This window comes from Talpa europaea, assembly GCF_964194135.1.
Source record: "Talpa europaea genome assembly, chromosome: 2".
NCBI lineage: Eukaryota > Metazoa > Chordata > Mammalia > Eulipotyphla > Talpidae > Talpa > Talpa europaea.
In genome coordinates, this window is record NC_140068.1 from 127368399 (window position 1) to 127384193 (window position 15795).

Here is a 15795-nt window from a genome sequence, read left to right on the forward strand (position 1 = left end):
TCCACTGGATACAAAAAGTTTGAAGGATACAAAAGTTTGAATGTGCTGGCTAACTCAACATCACTAATCAAGGACTAAAATAGTCAGGGGTTTACCTTTTTACTATCTCTATCCTAGCGAGAAGAGTGTCCAAATTTAATGAATAAAAATACAGGAATTTACGATTAAAAAAATAAAAATAAGAATAAAAATCTTTGAAAAGTCTAAATTATCAGGTTTGATTAACTCTAGGCTAGTAGAATGCTAGAACGAAAAAGAATGTCAGATAAAGAATGACTAGTGGTTTTAGTATATGTCTAGTACACTACTTGAGACATGCTTATAGTAAGATTTCACATGCATTGTTGATCTAAAAATTTTTATATGCATTTTATCTGGCAACTTGATAACTGGAAACAGAGCTCAGAACACAGGATTGAGTAAAAGTAGAGACGGAAGCTAAGTGACCTGGAAGCAGTGGGACATTAAGCTCTGTCTCTGAGCTTCTCAACTGGTGTGTGCTGATGGCTTAACAAGATGGAGAAGTACTGGTTCCCTCAGCCCCCTGCACAGTTAAGGAAGTCAGAAGTGGTAGAAACACAAGTTCTTTCCAGGACTCCTTGAAGGGTGACCCAAGCATGATGAGGTCTAAAGGGGGCCCAACAGTCTCTCGATGACTTTCAGAATAGTTCCAACTACATCGGCAGCCAGCTGCAAAGCATGCCACTGCCCATCATGGACAAGGAGACCCATGCACCCACAAGTTTGTATTCCAAATGCTCGAAGAGCAGGGCTCACAGCCCAAGGTGCAAGCTTTTGGGGTGAAGGTGGTCAGGACATCTTTCAGGTATGGGCCCACACAATATAGCTCCAAATCTCTTTCACATATATTGGATAAATGTTGCTTTGTGGCCCATGTGCTCTTACTGGCAATCTAGCAAGCTTCTCAGATGACTGTATTCATGTTCTGTAAATTAGAGTTTCAATGTTACTTTCAAATACTTGATACGTAAAATATAGTTTTTGAACTCTGATTGCATTATTGTAAGCTAAAATTTAACATATCATTTGTCAACAAAGGAAAAGGAAAAACTATTGAAGTTTTTAAATATAAATTTACCCTTGCAAGTGTTTGAATAGGCTGTGAAAAAATGGTTTCAAGGTGTTATTGCAAAACTGTTTTTAATGGTGATGACGAGAATTTCAAGAGAATGCATTAAAAAGTCAATTAGGGTTCACTTGTAACCATTTCAACATAAAACATGATAGAAAAAGCTATCTTGACTTTCACATCCACAAGAGAACACTGCTCCTACCTTAAGAAGAGCAACCCAGATAATCTACAAAAATCATGTTTTTTTTAAGCCTGAAGAGAATTCAGGTTGTAAAAAAGCCTAATGAACCGGATCCAAAAAGTGACAACAACCTCCTAGGAGAGCAGCTTTTTTCCTGAGCAGCAAATCCAATGGAAAAGGAAGCTGAAAAAAAAAGCAGCTGAGCCTTCAAGGCGATTTTAAAGGGTTTAGAATCCCCAAGAGCTCAGACACAGGGGCCTGCATCTATCCTTTGGCCCTTTTCCATGGACCTTCACAGGACAGCTTGAGGGGGCAGGGAGATAACTGAGAGACCCTGAACTCAGGCATGGAAATCCTGCTGAAGTCAGAGAGGAAGAACTAGGGGAAGTCCCGAACACCCACGTCATGGTGCTGCTGATGAGCAGCATGTACCTCTGGGTGAGGAGCTGCAGAACTGAGAAAAACAGCTACTCTCTGTCCCCAGGTACAGATGGGAGTCTAAGGAGAACTGAGAGTGATTCCAGGAGAACTCAGAGTAACCCCAGAGATACACATGGGCCTTACCCTGGGTTAGGTTCTTCTCCCCACTGAGGGAAGGTCCAGGAAATGGAGGTAGACAGCTTACCCCAAACACAACTACAAAAGACCTCCTGAAGACTAAGGGCAGAACAGGGATGTGGAGAGAAACACCAGACCTTGCACTGAGTACTAGGAAGGGACCATGTACAGTTGGTAGAGGGCAGGAGCGTGGATATGTTAGGATACAGGGGGGAATTTTCCCCCAACCCCCTGGGTTCTTCTGACACTAGACAAATACATTTATATCAAACAGATTAAGTAGGAGAAAATATCAAATTTAATAACAGATATATGGAGAATTTACATTATAAATTCTGAAATAAATGATGCAAGTCTGGGGTTTATATTCTGTGTGAAGGGATCTAAAGTATAAAGTGGTTGGGGGTCATTTCACATTACGCAGAGGGAACAACTTCATATGACAAAGTCTTCCCTCTGGATGTTTGCCCTGCCTTAAGGTAGGTTCCTCTGATTTTAAAAAGAAGAAGAAAAAAAAAAAAAGGTTGTTTCTGGAAATATCCTTAATTTAGTAAATCTAGGTAATCATTCTTGAAGAAGTAGCAACAGTTTCAATCGAGGATCTCAACTGCTCTTAGTTCTACATATCAAGATAACATATATTGGGGGAAAAAATCTAGACGTCTTGGAAAAAGTCTATCTGAACCCTTTTCAGGACACTGCTACCACAGAGGAATAAAGCAAAAGCAATCGGATCCTGTTAAAAAGTGAAGGTAAGAAAGAAGTGATTGGCCTCCCTGGTGGCACAGGGGTTAAGATGTAACTTATGAAGCTACCCACAGCCACTGCAGCATGAGTTTGATCCCCAGCCAGGGAGCAACCTACATGGCACAGCAGACCTCTCCTGACTCGCCTGCTGTTCCCCTCAGCAATGTATTTCAGTCAGTCTGCCTGTTCTGTGCCCGGCTCTGTCTCTGGTGAATCCTCACACCCCCCACAACTCTGGCCTGTGCACCAGTTTTTGTATGCATAAATAAATCTTAAAAAAAAAAGAAAGGAGTGATTAAATACTCCCAGGTGTTCACATCCCAGTTTCTGCTAAAGGGAAGTGGAGGATAGGCCTCTGTAAGTGTTTTAGAAGAGGCTTGATGGAGATGTGGCATGTGCATTATTTCAAACTAAGGTTAATAAAGACCCTGCAGGTTCTCATAGGAGAAACTTTTACCAATCCCTTAACTATCTTGAAAAATGAAAATTGAGACTATTGTTCAGAATGAGGCTTTTTACCAGAAAGAACCCGTCGATGGTAGAAACCTATCTATGAGGCAGGGCAGACGTCTAAATCGAAAATCTGGTCATTGTCATATGAGTCACCCAGTCCTCATAATGTGAGTTCCCTTCCTCTCTCCTTGAAGGCCCTGGCCTCTATCTTATTCCTTAGCTAAGGATGTATACCCTCATTTGCCCCCACTGACCCCGGAATTCACATCCACTTAAATTCTCCATATGTTTGTAACTCATCTTTGTTTTTTTCCTACTGATGTATCTGACATTACTTTGTTGTTCAGCCAGTCTAAAAGAACCCAAAAGGGGTAGGGAGAAACTTCCTCTCTTCCCCTACAGAAAGTTGTGATTCCTCTATCACTTTACATGAAGCCCACAGTGAAATGAATAACTAAAGCCACAAAACCTTACAGGCCTAGCTCCACTACTGACTAGATTGTGTCAAATCGTCTCACTAATGGTGAGCCAGATAACAAAAGTCTGCCCTTTCTCTAGAGATGATTGCTGTTTTCTTCAGACTCTACTATTCCTTTATAATTGATGATCTCTGAATTTAATTTTAATCAAAATCAAATTATAGGGCCTCCCTGGTGGTGCAGCGGTTGAGCGCTGGGTTGCGAAGCTGCCCGCAGTCTCTGCAGCGCCGGTTCGATCCCTGGCTGCTCCCCGGCCACCGGAGGAGGGTCCCACACGGCGCGCAGACCACTCCTGCCGCCCGCTGCTCCCCTCAGCAGTGTGCTTCAGTCCTTCTCCCTGCTCTGCTCCCCGTTCTGGCTCAGGTGAATTCTCTCACCCTCCCGCACTTCTGACTGTACCCAGTGCTTGTATGTATAAATAAATAAATAAATCTTTAAAAAAAAATCAAATTATAAAACACATAGAAAAAGTAAGAAAACTAATATTTCCTCAAAGAGAAAACAGTAAATGAAATCTTACCTACAGAATAAAATTGTTGTTGGAATTATAAGGCAGACACTTTAAAATAATGTTTATAAATATTTAAGATGAAAGAAATAGAATAAGTGAACATGTTAGGACAATTTCAGAGTCAAATGCAAATGCTAGAGATGAAAGCTATATTACAGATAAATAATACTGTCAATGAGTTTATTATGTTGTATACAGCAGAGGAAGGAATCAGTGTCACTGAAAACAATGTGATTTTAAAACATATCTGCGTTCAAGATAAACATGCCAATAAATACATAACTTGATTTCCAGGAGAAATACTTTAATGGCCCAGAACATATGAAAGCCATTGACCCAAGATTCAATAGACTCAGAAACCTAAAGAAGAATAAATACAAAGAAATACCAAAATTATACATCACTGTCTAACTGCTTAAAATCAAACATGAAGAGAAAAACTTAAAAGCCACAAGAGAAAACAAAACACATTACAGAAAGTAGAAAAACAACAGAAATTGCATCTCCTCACTGGAATCAATAGAGACTAGAAGACACAGCCATGACAACTTTAAAGTGTTAAACAGAAAAACGTATTAGTCTAGAATTCTAGAACTAGTTAAATTATCTTTCAAAAATAAAGATATTTCCCAAAGGAAAAGGTGAAAGAAATTGTCTTAAATAGACTTCTGTAAGGAATACTAAAATGTATTAATTTAAGAAATACTAAAGGAATACTAAAATGTTTAGTTCAAAAAGAAAAATACCAAGTAGAGACCCAGTTATTCAGGAAGGTATGAAGAACACTGGAAAAAGAAAAGACATATCAGTAGATATAAGTGACAAACACATACACACACAAATACATACATTTTAAAAACTATTAAGCTTATAAAGTAAAAATAGAAACAATGTAATGTTAGGTCGTACCATATTTAGAAATAAAAAAATGTGTGGCAAGACAGAGCACAGGGGAAGAGAGAGTGATAATTAAAAATATGCTATTTTAATATCCTTACATTGTAAATTAACAGAATTTTGTTATTATATACATATGACAAGATAGAGATGTATAATGTAATCTTTAAATCAACCACTAAGAAAATAACATAAAATGATATAACTAAAGATAATACCTAACATAGAAAATAAAAATAAAAGTGATTACCTAAAAATACTTAATTAACAATAAAAAGGGAGGAACAAAGAAAGAGCAAATGCAACAATTAAAACCAAATATCAGCATTGTAGTTTAAAACCCACATATACTAATAATAACTAATAATAACTAAAAAAAGAAATTAAAAGATGCAGACTCAGACTGGCTAAAGAATGCAACATCACAGTCGATGTTTTTGAGAAGTAACACTCTTTAAACATCGCGACAACAGAAAAGGGGGCCTCCCTGGTGGCGCAGGGGTTAAAGACATGCACTATCAAGCTCTTCCCAACCACTGCAGCATGAGTTCTACCCTCAGTCAGCCAGGGCGCAACCCACATGGCACAGCAGACCTCTCCTGTCTAGCCCACTTCTCCCCTCAGCAGTATATTTCAGTAGATCTTCCTGTTCTGCTCCCCACTCTCTCTAGTGAATCCTCTCACTCCCCCCACTCCTCGCAACTCTTGTCTACACCCCAGTTCTTGTGTGCATAAATAAATAAATCTTAAAAAAAAGACAACAGAAAAATTGAAAATGAAAGAATGGAAAATATATAGCACTGAAATACTAATTATAAAACATCTTCCATCCCATATTTTACAATAGAAGTAGACTTCAAAGAGTATTACCAAGATAGACATTTCATAATGATAAAAGGGTAAGTCATCAAGAAATCTTAAAAATTTTAAAGCTGTCATATTACTAGTTCTCTTATGAACTAATGAAAAGTATAGACAGATCCAAATTATTGTTGCAGATTTTAGCACCTATCTCTCAGCAATTGATAACAAGACAAAAATTTAACAAAGACATCGGAGATATAAATCAACTTAGTTGAAAGTTATAGAACACTAAACCCAAGAACTGAAAAGAATTGTATAATCTTCTCATGTGCACTGGAAAAATTCACCAAGGTAGACTATACTCTGAGACATAAAACAAGTCTCAATAAATGTCAAAAGTCAAAATCACACAAACAAAGCATGTTCTTAGGCTGTAACAGTATTAGATTAGAAATCATTAACAAAATATTACAATAGAATTTTCTGTAATGATGAAAAGGTTCTATATCTGTACTGCCCAAATATGGTACCCATTATCCACATATGACTTTTAAGCAATTAAAATTTGGCTAGAATGGTTTAGCCACTGAATTTTAATTTAAATTCATTTAAATAAATTAAATATCCACAATTGACCAATGAATACTATATTGGACAGTTCAAATCCATTAAATCTCCAAATATTCAGAAATTTAAAGGCACATTTTTTAATACATTTAGTACACAAAACCACATTTTCTTGGGTCAAACAAATCACAAGCAAAACTGGAAAATATTTTGAACAAACTCATAATAAAACACACGATGTCAAATTTCATGGAATACACATAAAGCAGTTCTCAGAGGGTACTTCATAATTTGCAGACTTGTAGATATTACTTAACTTCTCTGAACCTCCATTCTGATTTCTTAATGGGGAAAATAATGCTACCTACCTAGATATTTTTGTAGGAATCAGATGAGAAAATCTTGCATTGGTTTGTGATTATAAAGTGCTATTACTTTAAGACATACTTAATAAAGATAAGATATCCAAAAAAGCATATTTAGGAACAAAATATCACCCATGTTTGAATTATTATCTCGCCATTACCTAGTTGGGTGACTGTGGATACTTTGCATAAGGTCACTTGACCTCAGTGTAAAAGAGAACATAAAAACAAAAGCAAGGTAATTTTAAAGTTATTTTCAAACTCTAATTTTTAAGAACTATGAAAGTGTGACATTTCCTTTGTAATGTCTACATGACTACGAAGTGCACTGCATTATCATCACCAGGATTCCCTTCTTTCCTGTGGGATCAGGAAGGAGAATGGTGGAACCATCTCCTGACAAACACTGCACTCACTTCTTCACACGCATCATTCCATTTCCTCCTCACACTCCTCCTGGGGGGCTGGTATTTTAAGAAAAGTGTTACTGAAGAATCTGAGGTTCAGAGAAATAAAATGATTTGCCTAAGTCTGCACAGTTACACAAGGGACAGTTCTCAAATTTCTCTCTCTCTCTCTCTCTCTAACTTCATATTCACCCTCGAAAGTGACCTCGAGGACCCGCCAAGCTCACCAGGGAGCAGGACCCAGGGAGTCTCTGCTCCAGAAGTGGACACGCCCGTCCAGTCACCCGCATCCCCGCGGGGAGTGTCCCGGCCTCGCGCTTCCCCGTCTGTCTCGGGCCCAGGCCCTGGGACTCGCGCTGGGCGGGGCGGGGACGCGAGAACCACGAGGAGCCGCGACCCGCCGCCGGGTGACCGCGAAGACGGTCACGAGCACCAGCGCGGGCGCGTCACGCAGAGACGGGAACAGGGGTTTTCTCTGAGAGAACGTGTGATGTCCCCCAAGGACACCTTCTGTTGAGGCAAATGTTTTCTTTCTAAAGATTTATTTATTTACACACGCAAGAACTGGGCAACCCGCCGCCCCGGGGAGGTTCATTACCGGCTCCAGCAGCCCCGGTGGTGTCCTCACGCTCTCCGCGCTCAGCCGTCGCCGCGCTCCGCCCGCTCGGCCACTCCAGCCCCTCCTCCGGCCTCGGCACCGCACCACACTGCGCTGCGCTGCGCCACGCCACGCACGCCACGCACGCCACGCCACGGACGCCACGCCACACCTCGTACGCCACACATGGCACGCACGCATGCCACGCCACGCATGCCACGCACGACGCCACGCACGCCACGCCACGCCGTTTGGCCCAGTGCACATGCACAGTGGGAGGGCGGCAAAGCCTGAAGCTTCCCCCCTACTTACCCCCACACCCCTTCATTTGCATGTTGTCATTCCACACCAACCACCAAAGCACCCACAACCCTCCACCAGTCCATTGTGGTTCCCCCCTTTTTCGCCCGCAACACCCCCTCTGGTAACCTCAATTCTATGGTAGGATTTCTAGGGTTTGATTTAATTGTGTCCGTTCCTTTGTTTTGATGTTCCGTATATGAGTATAATCATCCAGTATTTGTCTTTCTCCAACTTACTTCACTTAGTGTAATCCCCTCCAGTTCCATCAGTTCCCTCCATGTTGTTGCAAATGGCATGACTGCATTTTTTTGTGGTAGGTGAACAGTGTTTCATTGTGTAAATTTACCATAAATTCTTTATTCACCCATCAGTCCTTGGGAACTTAGACTACTTCCACAACTCAGCTGTTATAAATAGTGCCGCAATTAGGATAGGAATTCATCTATCTCTTTAAGTTAGTGTTTTTGTATTTTGGGAAATAGATATTTAGGAATGGAATTGCCAGACCATACGGAAGATATATTTTACTTTTTTGAGAAACCTCCATACTGTTCCCATAAAGGCTGAACCAGTGTACAGTCCCATGAACAGTATGTGAGGGTTTCTTTTTCTCCTCACCAATATTGTTGTTTCTGATATTTTTGTTATGGGCCATTCTCACAGGTGTGAGGTGGGTGATATCTTGCCAAAGCAATCCAAACCAAAAAGAACAGAAGAATTACAGTACTAGACTTCAGACTATACCACAAAGCTATAATAATAAAAACAGTATGGTAATTGAATAAAACAGACAAGTAGACCACTGGAATACAATTAAACACCCAGAAATAAACCCATGCTTATACAGACAAGTAATATTTGACAAAAGAGCCAAGAGTATACATTGGGAAAAGGAAAGTCCCTTCAATAAATAACACTGGGAAAAGTGGACAACCAAATGCAGAGAAACTAAACTAGACCACTGTTTCACACCATACACCAAAATAAACTCAAAATATATTAAAGACATGAATGTAAGACCTTAAGTCATAAAATATATAGAAGAAAAACATAGACAAAACACTCCACAACATTGGCTTCAAAGATGTTTTGGGGGACTTGACTTCAAAGGCAAGGTAAACAAAAACAAAATAAACAAATGGCTTTATATCAAACTAAAAGCTTCTCCACAGTGAAATAAATATCATTAAAATAAACTATCATTAAAATAAAAGATATCTACTGAGAGGGAGAAAGTATTTGTACATCATACATTCTACAAAAGATTGATTACCAAAATCTACACAAACTCTACAGAGAACTCATACAACTTAACAAAAAAAAAGCAAATAATCTAATCAAAAAATGGGCAGAAGAACAAAATAGACACTTCTCCAATTAAGACATACAGATGGCGAACAGACACAGGGGGGAAATGTGGAGGAGTGAGGGTGCCTGGTGGTGGGTGTGGTGTGGTAAAATATACCTAAAGAGGTGTAAACCTATACCTCTGAATCATACACAGTGTTGTGAGCCAATGTTATTTCAGTGGAAAACTAAACATTGGTTTTTGTTCCCATTCAGTGAAAATACAAAAATGAGATAGCAGAAGAAGACATCAAAGGAAAAGAATATTCATTGTCACTTATAATCAGAAAAATGCAAATCAAAACTGTAATAAAAAGTTCTTGGAATTATCATTGGATTACAATACCATATAGATTTTTGGAACAATTTTCCACACCTTGATATGAAGATGCCTCATCATACCCACTAACAAAGTTCTAGAGCACATCTAAATAATTTGAGTCTATAAATATTTCCAAAATATTTTTAAAAGACTATTTTCTCAGTATCTTCTATTGTATACTTTAAAAAGGAATTTTTTTAAAAGATTTATTTATACAATTACAACCCCCTTATTTTGCCCCCAATCCCTCCCCTCCCCGCGCCCCACCCCCCACCAAGTGTCTCTGGTTCATAGTTGTTTGTTGATTTTGATTTTTTTTCTTATAGTTATTCATTTTCCTGGTCCCTTATTTAAGTTTTCTAGATTCCTGCTATGAGTGAGACCATCCGGTATTTTTCTTTTTTTTTTTTTTCTGGCTTATTTCGCTGAGCATGATCCCTTCCAGTGCCATCCATGTTGCTGCAAATTGCATGTGTTTATCTTTTTTGAATGCTGAGTAATATTCCATGGTGTATATGTACCACATCTTCTTGATCCAGTCATTTATTTTTGGGCATTTGGGTTGTTTCCAAAGCTTAGCTATTGTAAACAGTGCTGCTATGAATATAGGGGTGCAGGTGCTCTTTGGAATTGATGTTTCTGTGTCCTTTGGGTAAATACCTAGGAGTGGAATTGCTGGATCATATGGAAGCTCTATGTTTAGTAGGTCCAGAAATCTCCACACAGCTCTCCATAGTGGTTGGACCAGTTTGCACTCCCACCAACAGTGCAAGCACTGGGTATAGTCAGAAGCACGGGAGGGTGAGAGAATTCACCAGAGCTAGAGTGGGGAGCAGAGCAGGCAGAAGGACTGAAATACACTGCTGAGGGGAGCAGCGGGCGGCAGGAGAGGTCTGCTCGCCATGTGAGACCCTCCTCCTGTGGCCAGGGAGTAGGCGGGGATCGAACCGGTGCTGCAGAGGCTGCAGGCAGCTTCGCAACCCAGCGCTCAACCGCTGCACCACCGGGGAGGCCCTATAAAAGGAATTTTTATGAAATAAATTTAAGTCTCAACAGTGTGACCTTGCCAAAAAAAAAAATATAGTTATGTTGTCTCCATTTGATTACTTTCTAAAATAGTGACCACTTTGGCAACAGCAATATTCATCTGCTTGGAACAAATATTATCCACACGTGTGAACATGTATCTCAAACACATATTGCAGCATATCTCTGATGACTCACTTCTTTTGTGTTTCATAAACATCTTAAAATGCTTCTGAGGTCATTAGCTTCTGGGTGAAGTCAAACTACATGGATAGTTCATTTACTGCATCCAGCTGTAAGGCACCAAACTGAATTTCAGCTATGAGATCTTTCAGTACAAGAAGTACGATGTATTTTATGAGATTCTATTTCTACTTTAACTCATATGAAGAAAAGTTGATTATTTTAATTATTACCAGTCTGTAGGATTTGGAAACAGACTAAATATTATGCTCTCACTAAAGCATAATTAAGGGATTTTTTTCCCTTTAGCTGATATTATAAATACTAGCATTTGTCCTAAGTATTAATTTTGAAAAGAAATATTACAAATTGCAATAACATTTCCCTTTTGTATAGAAGTGAATAAATGATTTTACTTAATTTCACTTTGACTTTGATTTCAAATCCTTCTTACATGCTTTCATTAAATAACTTAAATTTATCCAAATGAGAACTAGTTCTTCTAACTCCACCTTTTTGTCCCTCATAAGCTTGTGTTCTTTTGTTAGGCCTACTCAGCCACCTGGTCCTGAATATTTAATTTGAAAAGAATCTCCAGCATCTGTCATTAACTGTCAGTCTCTCTGCATCTGGTTTAGCTATGATCTTTGTATATTTATGGATAGTCTTTTAAGCAGACATTTTAAAAAAAAAAAAGTAGGATAAACTAGGAAAAGAGAATGAGGGAAATTAAGCAAAAATCATGTACTGTAGCAGAATTTTTATAGTGTCTGGTAAAAAAATTGGGTCTAAAATTAAATTGATAATGCAGAGTTTCTTTAAGCTAAAATATATTTTTAATGTTTCTATAACATTATTTTTTTAAAGATTTATTTATTGATTTATACAAGAACTGGGGTACAGGACAGATGCGTGGGAGGGTGAGAGGATTCACTAGAGACAGAGCCCGGAACAGAACAGGCAGACAGACGAAGCACACTGCTGAGGGGAGCAGCAGGCGAGACAGGAGAGGTCTGTCGTGCCATGTGGGACCCTCGCCGGCTGGTCGGGATCAAACTGACGCTGCAGAAGCTGTGAACAGCTTCACAGTGCTCCGCTCAACTGCCTGTGCCACCAGGGGAGGCCCTGTTTCTATAACTTTTTGAGGGAACATTGATTTGCAACACTTTATACAATTAAGGGATATAGGTTCATGCCTCATAAGTTATATGTTTCCACACCAGGCCTACCACACATGTATACCTAGAATCCTCCACCATAGACCACTGAGCCTCCTTCCCACTCATCCCCTCTCTAGCCTCTATTCTGCAGCCATATTTCTATAGTTTGTTTTTATTAGTTTTGTCTGTTCCTTTTGTTTATTTCTCTGTATTTCATATATGAATCAAATCATCCAGTATTTGTCTTTCTTCTTCTTAGTTCCTTAGCATAATCCCCTCCAGTTCTATGCATGTTGTTTTGGCAAATTTTCATCTGTTTTTAAACTGAGTAATATTCATTGTACAAATAGGCCACAACTTCTTTACCCACTCATCTATACTTGAGCACTGAGGTTATTTCTTTTTTTTTAAATTTCTTTTATTTTTATATTCCCCATACAATTGCAATCCCCTGATTTTGACCCCAATCCTTTCCCCGCCCTCCCCCCCATAGTGTTTCTCTGGTTCATTGTTGCTTGTTGATTTTGATTTTTTTCTTTCTTATAGTTATTCTTTTTCCTGGTCCCTTATTTAGGTTTTCTAGATTCCTGCTATGAGTGAGACCATCTGGTATTGTTCTGTTTCTTTCTGGCTTATTTCGCTGAGCATGATCCCTTCCAGCTCCATCCATGTTGCTGCAAATTGTATGTGTTTCTCTTTTTTGAATGCTGAGTAATATTCCATGGTGTATATGTACCATATCTTCTTGATCCAGTCATTTATTTTTGGGCATTTGGGTTGTTTCCAAAGCTTAGCTATTGTAAATAGTGCTGCTATAAACATAGGGGTGCAGTTACTCTTTGGAATTAACGTTTCTGTGTCCTTTGGGTAAATACCTAGGAGTGGAATTGCTGGATCATATGGAAATTCTATCTTTAGTAGGTTGAGGAATTTCCACGCAGCTTTCCATAGTGGTTGGACCAGTTCATTGAGGTTATTTCTATAGCCAATGCAAATCGTGGGTAGCGAACATAGGAGTATAAATATTCCTTTGAATTAATCTTTTTGTAATTCTTCTAGTGCATGCCTAAGTAACTTCAAATAGATACCTAGGAATGTGGCATCAACCATCAGATCTGTTTTTAATATTTTGAGCAAACTCTGTACTCTTTTCTATAAGGGCTAGCCCTGTCTGAATCCAACCAACACCCTCCCCAACACTTGTTCTAGTCTTTTCAATATGGGTCATTCTCACAGTGTAAGGTGGTATCCCAATGTGGTTTTGATTTACAGATGATGAAAAGTGATGATGAACATGTTTTCATGTTCCTGCTGGTCATCTATATGTTTTGTTTGGAGAAGTGTCGATTTTATTGGATAATTTTTGTTGTTGAAGTTTGTAGATCTTTTATATTAGTCCCCTGTCAGATATATGATATACAAATATTTTCTTCCACTCAGTGGGACATCTTTTTGTTTTAATGGTAGTTTATTTCACTGTGCAAAAACTTTTCAGTTGGGTGGCATCCCATTTGTTTATTTTTGCTGCTGTTTACCTTGCCATTGGAGTCAATTCCCCAAATACATCCCTGAACTCCATGTGGTAGAGTGTTCTGCTTATGTTTTCTTCTGTGTATTTTTTATGGCTTCAGATCTTACATCCACATCTCTATTCCATTTTGAGTTAACTTTTGTATGTGGTATGAGACAGTGGTCTAGTTTCATTTTTCTGCATGTGACTGTTCAGTTTTCCTAGTACCATTTGTTGAAGAACGTTTCCTTTCTCTAATGTATACTTTTGGCTCCTTTGTCATAGATTAATTGTCCATTTAAATAAGTTTCTGTAGTCTCTAAAAAAATGTATGTTAGAATTTAGTGTGATAGATAATATTTTGTTATTATATAAAGAATATGGTAAGTTGGGCTACTTATCTACTTTGGGTTATCTTCCCTCCACATTCAATCTGATGTTAAGCAGACCACTTAGTAGTTTGTTTTGGAATCTTTATGGAGCAGATAAATTTAAAGATTTGGGGATTTGATCCATAGTAAAGTAAGTAAGTATAACTCCATGTCTTACCTACCTATGAAAGATGAAATAATTGAATTTCACAACTCTGAAATATTAAGACAAGAGTCAGTTTTCCTACTATGTAAAAAAATGAAAGGACATTATTCACCACATTATTCACCACTTCCTGAAAGCACAACAGGGAGTTAATTGAGTAATTATAACTAACTTAATCATAATGGAAATGAAAGTGCTATAGCTTATACTTATTAAAAATCTGAAAGGTTACAATGTGTTATAGAATTGAGTCAAAATTGAGAACTATCTATTAACCTAAAATATTCCATGTAATGGTAAAATTACAAGTACTTATGAGAATTGAAACGAACAGTAGCATCATTCCAGAAATTAGCTTTTGCATTTTAAAAATTGCCACAATATTACCCTTTGTCACAATAGTTGATAAATAATTTTAATGGATATGGCAATCCTTATTTCATATGATCATTATGAAGTTTACATGAGTAAATTCATATAAAGCATATGTCAAACACAACAGTTCACGTATGGAAAATCTTCAATAAATTATAAACTAACAATTAATTGCTACCTATTTCAAATTACCAAATAAGTAAATATCCAAATTGTGAGGCAGTCTTCCCATTGATGATGGCCTTGATCTTCCACTAGATAATCCATCCATTGTTGGATAGCTCTAATGCTGAGAAAGGAAACTTGTATATTACATTACAGCCTTCAACTTTTGCTGTAAATTTTGTTCATTGGACAACACAGACCAGCTTCCCTGTTTTCCACATGACAACTCTTCAAACATTTCTGTACAGCTACATCCTCTTCCTTCAGACCTACCCCTTGACAGTCATCTTTAGAAAACTGAACCTGGAAATGACCACTGTAGTCCACCACAGTATAATCAGGGCAGAGCTTAGATTTAATACTTTATTAGTACTACCTAGAGATTTAATACTTTATTATTAGTCCACCCTTATTCTAGACACTATGTTGGAGGTTAAGTTTAAATATTATTACTGACATTTTGTGTTGCAAATGACAGAAACTTAATTAGCTTGAGTTAAAAGGGAATTTACTAGATTCTGGCAGGTTATTACAGTAGAATGACACTAAGAGATAAAGATGCACCTCAGCCACAGAAGCAACTGACCCAAGGAAACTAAAAATAGAAAGAAGTCTCTCCTGTTCCTGTCTATACAGATCAGATCCCTGTGTTGCCCCCATAGTGAGAATATGGCTACCTGCCAACCCAAGGTTTTACCTCTTAGACCCCAGATTTCCTAAAAGGGACTGTCTTACCATTCTCAGATCTGATTTTGGACTCGAAATAGATTCTCTTTCTTGTTCAAGTGTCCACTTCTGGTCTTATCACCTACATCATGTTGTACCTTAAGTGCTTATGTGGCTACCATTCTGTATAGGTAGAGAGTTAATTTCTGGAAAAGATGTGCTGGAAGGACAGCCCTGCCAGTGTTCACTGGAGAACACGTTGTTTTAGTTTTCTTTTCTTTTTTTTTTTTTGAATAGCAATTAGTTTAACCCACTTTAACATTTATATTTAAACCTCAGTTTAGTCTCATGTCCTGGTCTATTCTTGTGATTGTGACATCGTTTTTACTAACTGAACTTCAGAACATCTTTGCAGCCTATATCCATTGCTTTTGTATTTTACTTATCCAGAGACTGACTTTCACATCTTCGTGAGTGAATGATAAAGTGTATAGAGTTACAGATAGAACCTTGTTGCAGCCCATTAGAAATTTCTTTGGGG

At 38.2% G+C, this 15795-nt stretch overlaps 1 pseudogene across 1 annotated transcript in view; it reads right to left on the bottom strand.

Annotated features, from left to right (window-relative positions):
* Window positions 1–232: 232 nt before the first annotated feature.
* Window positions 233–15795, bottom strand: part of LOC311188323 (class I histocompatibility antigen, Gogo-C*0101/C*0102 alpha chain-like) — a 100261-nt pseudogene continuing 84698 nt past the window's right edge. The window contains exon 4 of the transcript in view: window positions 233–243. The product of the transcript in view is annotated as a class I histocompatibility antigen, Gogo-C*0101/C*0102 alpha chain-like (transcript). The remainder of the gene's footprint in view (window positions 244–15795) is intronic.